We start from the raw sequence: 15,036 nt of genomic DNA on the forward strand, positions 1-15,036 counted from the left end.
TAAAACATTTTGCTTCCTGTGAGAAGAGATTTCCCATTTTGGTAGGGTTGCCATATTTCAAAAAGTAAAAACCTGGACACCCCAAAAATTCTTGAGCTTTTTAAAGACAAACCCCAAAGTTGTTGAGCCAAAAAAACCCATGATTTTTTTGATTGCCTTGCCTAAGATCCAGAACAAAGTGCCGCCATTAGGAAATCCCCCCCCCGACATCAATTCTGCCTTTGAAATCCTGGTAATATTGGGGGAAATCCGGACGTATTTGGGTGATATGTCATTAATTTTATGAATTGCAACAATTTTTATAGGCTGCTTAACAACAATAGTCTCTAAGTGGTTAAGAGTAACTCAATATAAGTTAAAACTATAATATCAGAAGTCATTTAAAATGTCTGCTGGAATGAAACAGTCTTCAGTAGATGCTAGGCATTCAACCGAGAGAACTCAACTGGAAGGGCATTCCATAATATTGAGACCTCATGGCTCCTGGTGCATTCAAGCCATGAGGGACCACTAACAGTAAGATTTCAGTGACTGGGCAGGGATATAATGAGTCTGGCAGCCCCTGTGGTATCCTGGATACTTGCTAATTAATACAGGCATCTTGAACCTGGCTCAGTAGTTGATGGACAACCAATGCAACCTATTAAGCTCCAGAATTATGTGCTGGCAATAGTCTGTCCCCATCAACAGCCCAGCTGCAGCATTCTGCACCAGCTGAAGCCTCTGGATCAGGTCCAAGGGTATCCCCACACAGGGGGTCAATGCAGCAGGGTGATGAACTGTCAGCCACTTTATAGACAGAAACCACACTATGCAATTCCCAGCACGATGGATTCTCCTCCTCTGATTGGTACAGTAAGTGCTTGGGCAAGGGAAAAGGGACACAAACAATGGTTTTACTTTCCGATCCTGCAAAATGCAACCAGGGCTATCATCAGCTCTGCTGAAATACCAAATCCATAGAGTTCTTCTCTTCATCCACTGCTACCCGGCAGGTGCCATTCCATCAGGCTGCAGCAAAGATGGGTGGAAGGGAAACAGGACCACTTCATCGGCTCTGCTGAAAGATCAGCACCATTTGGCTTCTCCTCTGGATCGGTTTCCATTCTAGGGGGCATTGCAAACACTCTGTAAATTAGAACTAGTGTCTATGTTTGCTTCCCCCTCTCCTCTCTCTCAATAACATTTCCTTTTGTGTTGTTTCTTTTCAGTTGTAAGTCTGAGGGCAGGGACTGTCTTATTATTATTACTAATATATTACTGTCCTATTATAACTGATATTACTGAAATTTGTAAGCTGCTCCAGGAGGCTCCGTGGCTGAAGAGGAGGATAAAAATGCTTCCCGTAAACAAATAAACACGAACTGTGCAGCAATTGAGTACAGCAATATAGAGATGATAAAGAATGTCTACCTCGCAAGGTTGTTGTAAAGATTACTGAGCAAATGCATGTTCCAGCTGTGGAGGCTTGAAACACACTCTATAAATGCTAAGAGGCTGGTTTTGATTGCCAGTTGAATGGATCCTGCTTTCTTGTTTTTTGGGGGGAGAGGACTGACAAGGATGGTGATAGTTCTTTAGTTACAGATTTGAACTGTGTCCATACAAAACTGAACTTTCTTGATGTGAAATATGCACTGATTCTTGCATTAAGCTCTGTGTTATCTTCAGCTCACCTAAAGGTTATTCAGGCTGTATACACACCATACATTTAAAGTGCATACACCTGCCAAGAATCCTGAGGACTATAGTTTGTTATGCTTTCTGGGGACTGTTGTTTTGTGGGGGTTGAACTACAGTTTGCAGGATTCTGGAATGATGTCCATTGTTCTGGACATGTCATACAAAGACTAATACTTTGCCTGGTGTCCGAGAACCAGTAAGAACCACCTGCTTCTGTCTGTGATCAAATTCTTTGTTTTTGTTTTGGTGGAGTTTAAGATACAAGTGGGCACCTGCTCATCAGACCTTTATTTATTCTCCCCAAGGGAGAGTTCATCCTATCTCTGAACAACCAGTAACCATGCTCATGCAAAAGAGGACTTGGGGCAGTTTGTGGAGTGAGAGGCTGCAAAACTGGAGCTCATTGACAGATTGGACACAATTTCTTTTGGCTTGAACGGAGCCAGAGAGTGGTGGAGTTGCTGAACACAGCAGTTATTGAAGATGAGGTGTCATGCAAATTGCAGCAGCAGCAGACTTCCGAAGGCTGGGCATGCCCAAATCTATGAGTGTATTTCACTGACTTCCATTGACTGCTACAGTATATGGTGCCTTGACTATTGGAGGGTGTGTTTCCATATTTTCATTTTATTTCACAGGGCTGCCTCTTTCCCCACTGAAACTATGTATGTGTCTTTTCCAGTATCTCCTTCACCCTAAAAAACAAGTGCATGCTACAATAATGTTTGGGTCACTGATGTGGTCCATGACTCTTCCTTGTTTCTGCAGATGAGACTGAGTTAGCTAGGTTAACCTGCCAGAAGTACTACATTCAGCTCAAAAGCATTATTCTCATTCTTATTTTGCCACTTACTACTAAAACGGGACTTGCAAGGATAAAAGCATACATGACATGAAATTTAAAATACATCAGAAAGACAAAGGAACATTAATTGGCCAAAAGTGCTCATCCTGAAAAAGCAAAAGGAGGACAAATCCTACCCCAACCTGCTAAAAGCTGAACGCCAATGCAGGCCTGGGTGTCATCAAACCCTGTGGCCCCTATTAAGAGCCAAATCTTAGGTGAACAGGAAAGTCTTTGGCTGGTGCCTAAATGTTGATCATGCATCTTTCAAGGCACAGCATTCCACAACTGGGGAAGCCATCACTGGAAAGGCATGCAAATGGCGTGATCCGACAAGCATAGGGTCTGGGAAGGTTCCTGTGTAAAGAGGCAGTTCCTAAGGCATTGGGACTCTGAGGTACATAAGGCTTTATAGATCAGAACTGGCATTTTGAGTTGAGCTCAGAAACTAATTGATGAACAGTGCAGTCTTCCAGCCAACAATCTGGCCACTGAATTCTGCAGCAGCTGCACTTTCCAAACTATCTTCAGAGGCAGTCCCAGGTAATACGCATTGCAGTAATCTAATCTAGAGGTTGCAACAGTGAAGACAACAGAAACTAGGCTATCCCAAGCATAAAGGTAAAGGGACCCCTGACCATTAGGTCCAGTCGTGGATGACTCTGGGGTTGCGGCGCTTATCTCGCTTTACTGGCCACAGGAGCCGGCGTACAGCTTCCAGGCATGACTAAGCCGCTTCTGGCGAACCAGAGCAGCGCACAGAAATGCCATTTACCTTCCCGTCAGAGCCGTACCTATTTATCTACTTGCACTTTGATGTGCTTTCGAACTTCTAGGTTCAAAACTGCAGGAGCAGGGACCGAGCAATGGGAGCTCACCCACCGACCTTCTGATCGGTAAGCCCTAGGCTATCCCAAGCATAAGAACTGCTTAATCTGATGCAATCCCATGCACATTCTTTTATTTAATTATAAACAAAATTTATGTACTGCTTAATTATAAATTGCTTACTTGATAGTAAATTTCATTGAACTAAGCCCTCTGCCCAATGGGAATTTAGACATTTAAAACAGTAGCATACCACATTAGTCATGGCTTTTCCCAATGAATCTTGGGAACTGTAGTTTGTTAGGAGAGCTGAGTGTTAGTTGACCCTTATTCCCCTCACAATCTATGTCTCTTCCTAGGGAAATCTGGGAATTGTAGCTGTTAGGGGAACCCATAGTAAACTACAGTTCCCAGGATCCTTTGCTGGGGGAGGGGGAGTCGTGACTGTTAAAGGTGGTATAATACTGCTTTAAATGTATAGTGCCAATGTGGCTTTGGTGAAACCTGCTCCAGATTAGGCTGATCATCTTAACCTTTCCACTGCTGCCTATCCTCTTCCTGATTTCTGGGCCTGAAGATTCATTTGAATGGCAAAGGAGCAGTTCAGTCAAATAAGAGTAAGCATTTCCATTTTCTTGCAAAAACTTTCCAGAAACAAAAAGGAGGGAAAGGGGGGGGAGAGTCCGTCTGCAGAAAAGATATATTTTGACTTTTAAATGTCGGCGGAGCTTGGAAATCCATGACATAAACTTTTGCCTCAAAAATCAATCCTGTGTTACGATTTGATTAGCAGACAATTGAGATCCCATTTGTTTCTACATTTGTCTGCTACATGTCCTTTTCATTCATAGGCTGGCCGATGTAAAGCTTTCGGTAAAAACTCCCCAAGAAAGTCAGTGACATTAAAATGTCCTTTGATGCTCTTTCACTAAGCAGTGAATATTAACAGTTATGGTGACCTTGCTCCCTAATGTGTTTCCCTTGGATCAATAGCAGTTAAGTGGCACTGTTTTACAATTAAAAAGGGGATCGTTTCAAATTTAAAAGCTCATAGCTAATTTTCTTCTTGGCACTTAATGGCATAATTCATTTTTTGAAAAACCACATTGGGAGAGCTTATACTTTATTCTTTGCTGGCAGCCTTTAGAGAGGGTAGTTTCTGTATGTATTAGAGAACCCAGTCAGAAAGAGTCAGGGCCTTGTTTCAAGATCTGGAGCCTTGCCCAGTTTCAGATTAAGAGATTGCACCAAAATCCGGCCCCCAATTTTTGGGGTGGACTGAAATTTTCACACAGGGTAAGACTGGTGCACCCTCTTCTTGCAACTGTCATTCGACTTTAACTACTTTTAATGCTGAATTTTAGATTATTATTTATTACTGAATTTATATCTTGCTGTCCCACTCCAAGGAACCCAGAGCAGCAAACAGATACACAATTTTAAAAGAGATTAACACATTATAAAAGCAATTACAATTTAAAAACATTCTTCCAGCCAATGATCTCGAGGTTGACAGGAACAGCATTTTTCAGCCACTGAATGCCTGGGCATGTTTTCAAATTCCTCCTGAAAGCATATGACCCCTGGAAGGCTGTCTAGAAGAGAATGTGACTCTTGGCTCAGAAAGGTTGCCCACCTCTGACTTAACAAATTGCCAAAAGCCTCGGAATGAGATAAGGGGGCTGGCTCTCATGACTGCAGACAAATCCTCAGAAGGAGAGTCATCCAATGACATTCTGAGATGGAGTCACTTCCTGGTCCAACACATGTGGCCCCTGGGAGCTGAAGCCTGCATCTCAACCCCAAATCAAGAGGAAACACCTCATCCACTAGACTTCAACTATCACTCCTTAGACTCCTTGGAGAGCAGGAGAACCTTGTGATGATATCCCAACAATTTGTTAACTCCAGGTTCTAGAATAAGTGAACAGCTGCACAACTGGACAGGAAGGTGTCCAGACGCAGCATTCAGGGTGTGGAGCCTCTAATTAAAGAATGTCACGTCCAGGCTAGAAATATCTTCTAGTTGCTCCAAGACAACATTTTGCCTCAGCTGTAGCATCTTGGAAGCCACACCTTGGTCTCTCTCCAAGGTGCTGATCTTGTTTTGCCTCATCATCCTGGCTGCATGGAACCCTGAGACTACTGGCTTTCCTCTTGCTTCAGCCATCACCTCTACAGGTGATAGGAATCCCCATGGATGGGGATACTGGCTATTGCCAACACTCATTTCCAATGTTTCATCTAGCTTTGAGAGAAGCTCTGGAGGTCATCCCACTCTGACTTCTCCCTCCATTTACTCAATCCTCACATTCTATACCAATTTTCATGTTCTGCCTCACCATGCTACTTGTGAGTAGGCCATGGCTCCTGAGCAGGCTATAATTATTGCTGCCGACTCTTTCAGGCCAGAGAGCCAGTAGCTTTCTGCTCCCTGCTTAGCTGGCTGCAAAGATGTGGGATTATATCTAGGGGCAGTGAAGGATTCAGTTCAATTCATTTAACTAATTCACGCTTTCTGAAACAAATTTCCTTAAAAATTATCCACTTCTCTGAATGTTGCAAAACAGTTCAAGAAAAAAAAAGTATACAAACATGTGTGCATATAGCATTAAAATGCTGCATATTGGGGAAATTTGCTTAGGAGAAACGTACACTGAAAATGCCAGTGAATTTTTGGGTGAAAATAAATAAATAAATAAATAAATAAATAAATAAATGTATGTATGTATGTATGTATGTATGTATGTCAAACTGCTGCAGAAATGTAGCAAACTGAAAAAAGGGAAAATGAGAAACTGAAACATATAGCTGCATCCACCCCTCATTGTATCCAATGCTTGTGCTAGTGGGAGTGATTCAGTTTGTGTAGGGCAGGGTGTCTGGTTTTTGTAGCACCTATGCTCCCAAAATGTTATCCTGAGGGCTGTACAATCCCATGGAATAGTATGGGATTTGGCACAGATGGATGTAATTAGTAGAGGGGATTAGTGAAAATGGGTAAATTTACTTTGCGTTGGCATAAGGGCTTTTGCTGGTGCAGAAGAACCACCATCAGATAATAATAATAATAATAATAATAATAATAATAATAATAATAATAATAATTTTCATTTATACCCCACCCTCCCCAGCCAAGGCCAGGCTCAGAGCGGCTTACAAGCAATAATAAAAACAAGTTGAATGATTACAACTTAAAAACAAAATTAAAATACAACATTAAAATATTGAAACATTAAAATATTAAAATGTAGCCTCATCGCAGGAGGAGAAGGAAAGGAAAAAAGAAAGAGAGGGAGGGAATCAAATTGGCTCCAAGCCAAAGGCCAGGCGGAACAACTCTGTCTTACAGGCCCTGCGGAAAGAAATCAGATCCTGCAGGGCCCTGGTCTCATGAGGCAGAGCGTTCCACCAGGCCGGAGCCAGAGTTGAAAAGGCCCTGGCTCTGGTTGAAGCCAATCTAACTTCCTTAGGGCCCGGGACCACTAGGGTGTTGCTATTTATGGACCTTGAGGCTCTCTGTGGGGCATACCGGGAGAGGCGGTCCCGTAGGTACGAGGGTCATAGGCCGTGAAGGGCTTTAAAGGTCAAAAGCAGCACCTTAAATCTGACCCTGTACTCCACCGGGAGCCAGTGCAGTTTGAAAAGCACTGGGTGAATATGCTCCCATGGCAGAGACCCCGTGAGGAGCCTCGCTGCAGCATTCTGCACCCTCTGGAGTTTCTGGGTCAGCTTCAAGGGCAGCCCCACGTAGAGCAAATTACAGTAGTCAAGCCTGGAGATGACCGTCGCATGGATCACTGTGGCCAGATACAACCCCTGCCTGCCCAAAGGGCTGCGGTTTCATTTGCCTTTCACTCTTCAGCTTCATATCTCCTTCACTTGCTTTATCTAGCATGAGCTCTGTTCTTGGAACCTATTGCTTCTGTCCAGTGGAGGCAACCCTGCCTGCTTTTGTGTGTGAAAGAAATGTCCTCATTGTGGGCTTCCCTTAGGGGCAGCTGGTTGGCCTTTGTGATAACAGAATCATAGACTAGACAGGCCTTTGGCCTGATCCAACAGGTTCATTCCATGTCCTAATGACAGATCGTGACAGAACACTAGCATTAACAAGCCAACCCCCATGCAAGAATCACGTTTAACTGAAAAGATCCTGGCACTGTGTGGAGCTGGCCCCCTAGACGGCACCACTCCCTCAAAGGCAGCTTCTGTAACCCTAGTCACTGGTGAAGAAAGGAGGTTGCAAGAGGCAGCAGCCTTGGCTTTTAATGGCGCAACATGGGCTTAGCATGCTGCCATACAACACAATTAATGGCTTGCGCCAGGTGCTCGCTTCTTTCAGCCACATCCCACCTCTCACATTTCTTGTAATGCTGTTTGTAAAATGTGCACAGTTTGCAGTGACAATGGAGACAGATGCAATGTTTTGAGAGCAGCGGTAATGCTTTTAGAGTTTGGCTTTGGGGGAGGGGGCAATTCAGCTCCCTGGAAAACACATTTTCAAGCCCAAAATGTTCAGCTCTGCACATTAATCTTCACCTTGGAATAGTCCAACACTTCCTCAGTTTCAGGGATGGGGAGAACCTGTGGCCCTCCATATTTGCTGGACTCCAACTCAGGGCCGGATTTAGGTTTGATGAGGCCCTAAGCTACTGAAGGTAATGGGGCCCTTTATATGTCCAGCTGTCCCTTGTCAACAACTAATTGTCGCTGTTTTTTTGTGTTGAATATATGCTATATGGTAATTTATGGACCTAATAGGTATCTAAAGCCATTTTCACATAACAAAATATGTAGGTTTTATTTCATTTGTTTTTTTATCTTACATTTTGGAAATGTACATCCAGTTTCCCCCCTTTAATTTAAGCTATAGCTTTGAAGTCAATTGAAGTTGCACTTTGATGTGCTTTCAAGCTGCTAGGTTGGCAGGAGCAGGGACCGAGCAACGGGAGCTCACCCCATCGCGGGGATTCGAACCACCGACTTTCTGATCGGCAAATCCTAGGCTCTGTGGTTTAACCCACAGTGCCACCAACATCCTTACATCACTTCATACCCTCCAACATTTCTCCAATGAAAATCAGGACATCCTAAATAAAAGAGGGACATTCTGGAATCAAATCAGAAACTGGGATGGCTTCTGTAAATCTGGGACTGTCCCTGGAAAATAGGGGCACTTGGAAGGTCTGTTCTTTTTGTTAACCACTTTGAGGTTTGTTTGTTTTTCTTTTACAGTCAAGTGGTATATAAATTTTGTGAAACAAAAAATAAAAATAGTTTTACTGTAATGCAGGTTAAATATATGTTTGCTTAAGTTCATATTTTCATCTGAAGATGTAAGTGTTGAGGATAAATTTGCCCATCCAACACCCTTTTTGGGGAGGGCTCTTTGATTCTGGATTTGAAGGGTGCAGTTCCTTAAATATGGATCTTTGCTATGGTAACTGCTGCACCACATAAAATGACATAAAACGTTGAAAAGGACTTGCTGTCTTTAAGCGGCTTAATGGGTATGGTATTTATTTCCTTTCTGAAGATTTAGCTCGCCCGACACATTAATACAAACATAAATGGAGCAAATGTTTCTGGGCTTCCTGGGAATAACAAAGGGCCGCTTAATCTGATACATGGGGAAAATATATTTTTGAACCTCATTAATACATGAGTAGAAGTCAATGGAGGAAAATGGATCTTGTTAACTTGCTTCTTAGATACCAATAAGCATCTCATTTGCCTTAAACATATCAACCTAACAACACTATTTATTCAATATAACATAATCAGGGACATTAGAGGGGCCCGGTGTCGCACGCAGCAGAATGATTAATCTGTTATTCATTCCACAGCTGAAGATGTCCTGCTAGGATGGCAGACTGATCAGAAAAGGATATGGTGCTGCTTAAGACCTCTAAGAGGAAAGAGGTTACTTCCCGGAAGACACAACCCAGAAGCCAAATTTTCATGCTATCTATATCAGTAGTTCTCATACTTTATTCCCCTTTATTGCTAAGGGCCTTGGCGGATCTTTGAAGGATTTCTCTCCCTGCTGTGCTAGATGCTGTACAATTCTAATGTGCATTTTTCATTTCATTTCACTTTTAATCTGTATACTGCCTTTCTATAATACTATACACAAGGTGTTTTGCAAGACGAAGAAACAACAAAGATCACAGCCCTTATAACCATCAGATCCAAGAGCATTTTATTTATTGTATTACAATCTGAATTCCATAGAAAATCCCAGTAAATTTGTTCAGAAGCAAGTTTAAACTTCTTTCTTCACAGCCTCCCATTTTGCTTTGCTGTGCACCCTCTCCACTTTTTCCAAGGGCTTCCAAGGGCATCACTCACCCTGCCGCTCCCCATCCATCCTACTCAAATTCCAGGCAGAATGCCGGACTCTAAGAATGACAGAACAGCCACTGTACCCACCATTCTTCACAGATATGCCATGGAGCATCTGAATGAAGCTCAGGGACCACTGGTGGTTTGCAGGCCACAGGTCTTTGGCAAGCACTGAAATGACATCCAAACAGTCTTTGGCTGAGCATCTCTTGGGAGAGGGTTCCAGAGTCAATGCACCATTTCTGAAAAGACCCTTTCCCTGGTAACTGCCCACTGTCAATTATGATTTCTCTCAAGTTTCTCATTTCCCCTGGTTCTACATTTAGATCTCCACATTTCTGCACTGTTTTGTGAATTCTCTTAAAACAACAACAACAACAAACTCCTCACAGAAACATGTTATTAGTGGACATTTCTCCTAATATAAACATTTTCTCGCATTTAATTTTGCCTAACATGAACATTTTTCCAAAACAATTTCCCCAATATAATGCATGTTTGTAGGTTATTTATTTCATGAAATTCATAAGCCACTTAATTCCCTCCCCCCACAAACTCATTACTTGGTTGGAGAACCGCATTGCAAAATTTGGAGAAGTACAAATTTCAAAGGACAGCTGCCTTTCTGTTCAGGAAGGGCAGACTGGGTAGATTTGCAATAAAATGCTAACTAGATTTCTTCCCTATCCATACCTCTGATATAGAGAAGGGCCTTTCATGAAGATATTTGTGTAAGAAGAGGAATTCCTTTGCTTTCTGAAGCCAAAAGGGAGGTGAGACGAGGAGTAAAATTAGGATTGGGGTATCCACTTTAGGACTATCCAAGTTTTGGGCATGCCACTGTGACCATGATGGTCTGAAATAAAACCCCAGTGTTATATGGCTGTGGCTCAGTGGTAGAACATCTGCTTTGGAGAGCTGCTTTTTTTTTAAATAAAATATTTATTAGAGTTTCACAAATTATATAATCAGACACAACAATACAAACAAGCACAGACAAGAAAAAACAAGTATAATTTCAAATCCTTATTTTCTTAAAACTTACTTCACCGACCTCCTCATACCTCCCCTTTCTGCATTCCAGTTTCAAATATTCAGTTCAGCAAATCCTCACCCTTAATTTTATCTAATTGTTAACCTTTCTTTTCTTTTAACTTAATCTTTACAGCTGTAAACCACTTAATTTCTAAAGCCGCATCATTCTAACACTCATTTATTTTACAATGTTTCTTAAGATAGTTCTTAAATTTCTTCCAATCTTCTTCCGCCGTCTCTTTTCCCTGGTCTCGGATTCTGCCAGTCATTTCTGCCAGTCCCATATAATCTATCACCTTCATCTGCCATTCTTCCAAGGTAGGTAGATCTTGTGTCTTCCAATACTTTGCGATGAGTATTCTTGCTGCTGTTGTAGCATACATAAAGAATGTTCTGTCTTTCTTTGGCACCAATTGGTCGACAATGCCCAGGAGAAAGGCCTCTGGTTTCTTAAGGAAGGTATATTTAAATACCTTTTTCATTTCATTATATATCATTTCCCAGAAAGCCTTAATCTTTGGGCATGTCCACCAAAGGTGAAAAAAAGTACCTTCAGTTTCTTTACATTTCCAACATTTATTATCAGACAAGTGGTGAATTTTTGCAAGCTTGACTGGGGTCATGTACCACCTATAAATCATTTTCATAATATTTTCCTTTAAGGCATTACATGCCGTAAATTTCATACCAGTGGTCCACAACCGTTCCCAGTCAGCAAACATAATGTTATGACCAATATCTTGTGCCCACTTTATCATGGCTGATTTCACTGTTTCATCTTGTGTATTCCATTTCAACAGCAAGTTATACATTCTTGACAAGTTCTTAGTATTAGGTTCTAACAGTTCTGTTTCTAATTTTGATTTTTCCACCTGGAAGCCAATTTTCCTGTCCAACTTGTAAACCTCCATTATTTGATAATAATGAAACCAATCTCGCACTTTATCTTTTAATTTCTCAAAACTCTGCAATTTCAGTTTGTCCCCTTCTTGTTCCAAAATTTCCCAATATTTCGGCCATTTGGCCTCCATATTGAGTTTTTTCACAGCCTTTGCCTCCATTGGCGACAACCACCTTGGGGTTTTATTTTCCAACAAGTCTTTATATTTAATCCAAACATTATATAATGCTTTCCTGACAATATGATTTTTAAAAGCTTTGTGAGCTTTGACCTTGTCATACCATAAATATGCATGCCACCCAAAAATGTTGTTAAAACCTTCAAGGTCCAAAATGTCTGTGATCTCAAGAACAAGCTTTGGAGAGCTGCTGCCTGACACTGCTGAGCTAGATGGACCAATGTTCTGACTCAGTATAAGGCAGCCATCTTATGAATACTGTTTCTTCATCACTTACAAATGGATTTAGAGATTTTGTGGAAAAGAAAATGTGTGAAAGGGACCGATTATGGCAAGCCAACTCATAGGGCAATTCCCTTAAGATTCACCAGCAAGATTCACTAGCACCCAACCTTTGGAATTCCCTGCCTATTGAAATCTGGCAGGTGCCTTCAACTGTACTATTTCAGCACCTGCTAAATTATGTAGTAGGTTGGCATGCCTTTTAATCTATTTTTAGTTCATCTTTGAGTTTTATTTTTATTTGAAGATTTCAAATAGCCCTTTGTATTTTTTTTTTAATTGCCAGTTTTATTGTTTTGGTCTTTCTGTAAACTGCTTTGAGGTTTTTCCTTACAAACAAGTGGTTTATAAAACATGTGAAATAAAATAAGATTCAGGCAAAATGTGAAAAATTCTGTGTCAAATTCTGAATTCCGAAATCCTCTACTATGGATATCAGCTGCTCAATTTCCCCACAAATCCATATTCATCCCACAGTTTATATATCCAAAATTGTGACTTACATTGTTTAAGGCTACTTGACTCTTGAAGACATTCTTTGAACAATTTCTTAGGAAGCACATGGTGGAATTGCCAGCCAGACAAAGACCATATTGGGGGTGAGAACATGTTGGTTTTTATTTTATTTTATTTCCATCCACAGATATTTAACCTTCTCTGTGCTCCCTTTACCCATCTCTGTTTTGAATGGTCTGCAAGATGGCCCACTCTCACCCAACCTTTTAGCAGGAAAAAGTAAGGCTTCCCCCCTGACAGCCTGGCTGGGTGACGTTGCTTGCTTAGATTATGTAGGGCTCTAAGATATTCAGGCACAAAGAGGAGATGAACAAGGCCTCTAATTGAATTCATCACCCATTTCAATAGAATGGCTGAAAACCTACAACAGAGGATCAGCTTTGTATTCTGCTAACATAATCCAACTCCATTTGCATTATAGATATCCGCCAGCCCCATGTGCAATGCGCCAGTGCGCATGCACATCTACAGGGTAGTAGGCACTGGCAAGAACAATGTTCTGTCACAGCAGCTAATTAAATCACAGTCTCCCTCGGCAGTTTGCAGGCACCCTTACAAAGGGAGAGAGAATAACAAGTGCAGTCATGTTTTGGACAGTTCCATTTGCCGTGCCAGGGAATTGCATTTGCTGTCTGCTCCTGCCGTCAGCTTCCCTTCATTTTTCAAACTGTCTGCATCCATAAGGACTAGAAACTTTAAAAAGTTATTTTGTCTCTAATTCTTACTCCGTGGGTGTGTGCATATGAAAAAATACCACTTCTCAATTGCCAGAATTTGGATGAGTTATTTATCCATCATTCTGACATATATGCCCACCATTTTTTGGCAGAGGGCTGTTCATACCAATCCAGTCCATAGATCGAAGAAGTTGGGCTGTGGATTTGTTGTTGTTGTTTAGTCGTGTCCGACTCTTCGTGACTCCATGGATCAGAGCACACCAGACACTTCTGTCTTCCACTGCCTCCTGCAGTTTAGTCAAACTCATGCTGGTAGCTTCGAGAACACTATCCAACCATCTTGTCCTCTGTCATCCCCTTCTCCTTTTGCTCTCCATCTTTCCCAACATCAGGGTCTTTTCCAGGGAGTCTTCTCTTCTCATGAGGTGGCCAAAGTATTGGCGCCTCAGCTTCAGGATCTGTCCTTCCAGTGAGCACTCAGGGCTGATTTCCTTAAGAATGGATAGGTTTGATCTTCTTGCAGTCCATGGGACTCTCAAGAGTCTCCTCCAGCACCATAATGGGCTGTGGATTAGTACTATACCAAACATTTTCTCCACTTAAAAAAACCAAACACTCTCCATCAATTAACTAGCCAAGATTTATTTTTATTTTATTACTTATTTAGTGCATTTATATTCCACCTTTTCCTCCAAGGAACTCAATGGGTCATGCATGGTTCTCCCCTTCTTCATTTAATCCACACAACAACCCTGTGAGGTAGGTCAGGCTGAGAAGCAGTGACTGAGTCAAGGCCACCCAGTGAGGAGTGGGGGTTTGAACCCTGGACCCCCAGGTCCTAGTCCAACACTCGAACCACTACACCACACTGACTCCTATGCTTACTTTAGTTTTGAGGTGGCTGAGGGGTACTTGTGTCTCTTCTTTCAGTCTACAAAGCATCTCACCAGTGGCCTGTACTCTGGAACCAGGGGGATCCAGGGGAAGTCATCATAAAGCAGCACACACACACACACAACTTTTCCAGATCAGGAAATATGGACAGCCAAAAAGGTTGCAAAGCATTGGACAAACATCTACTGGAAAGACAAAAACACCCGCTGCCCTTGCTGAAGCCCCTCACCCAACAAAAGTCTAAAGAAATTCCCAAGTTCCCTGAAAATGAGGCTGAAAAAACCGTACGCATCTTTTGCAGCAAAAGAAAACCTACAAATAAAGGAAAGTAAGAGGTGACATAACGTAAGTTTATGAAATTAAATGTGGCTTGGGGAAAAGGCCTTCTGCCTCTCCCATAACATAAAAACTTGTGGACATTCAATTAAGTGGAATTTTGGAAGATTTTGATTGTGTATTTTGTGTTTTTATATTGTGATTTTCTCCTGTGAACTGCCCTGTGACCTGTGTGTATAGGGCGGTATATAAATTTAATAAATATAATAATAACAAAATAAAGTCTTTATTTACACAACACATAGTTAAGCTATGGAAATCTCTCTGCCACAGGATGCAGTAATGGCCACCAACCTGGCTTTAAAAGAAGATTGGACAAATTCATGGAGGAGAAAGGTTGTCTATGGCTTGTAGTAGGGTTGCCATATTCCAAAGACCAAAAACCTGGACTCCCCTCCCCCACACATTTGGGGCACCCCACCAAGACCCAGCATCTCCGTCGCTCTCCCTTTCCCTCCCGCTGACCCCTTCCTAGCCCCCCTGCTCACCCCCTCCTCCCATCCCCTCTCTTACCTTT

This window comes from Podarcis bocagei, assembly GCF_964188305.1.
Source record: "Podarcis bocagei genome assembly, chromosome: 14".
Lineage (NCBI taxonomy): Eukaryota > Metazoa > Chordata > Lepidosauria > Squamata > Lacertidae > Podarcis > Podarcis bocagei.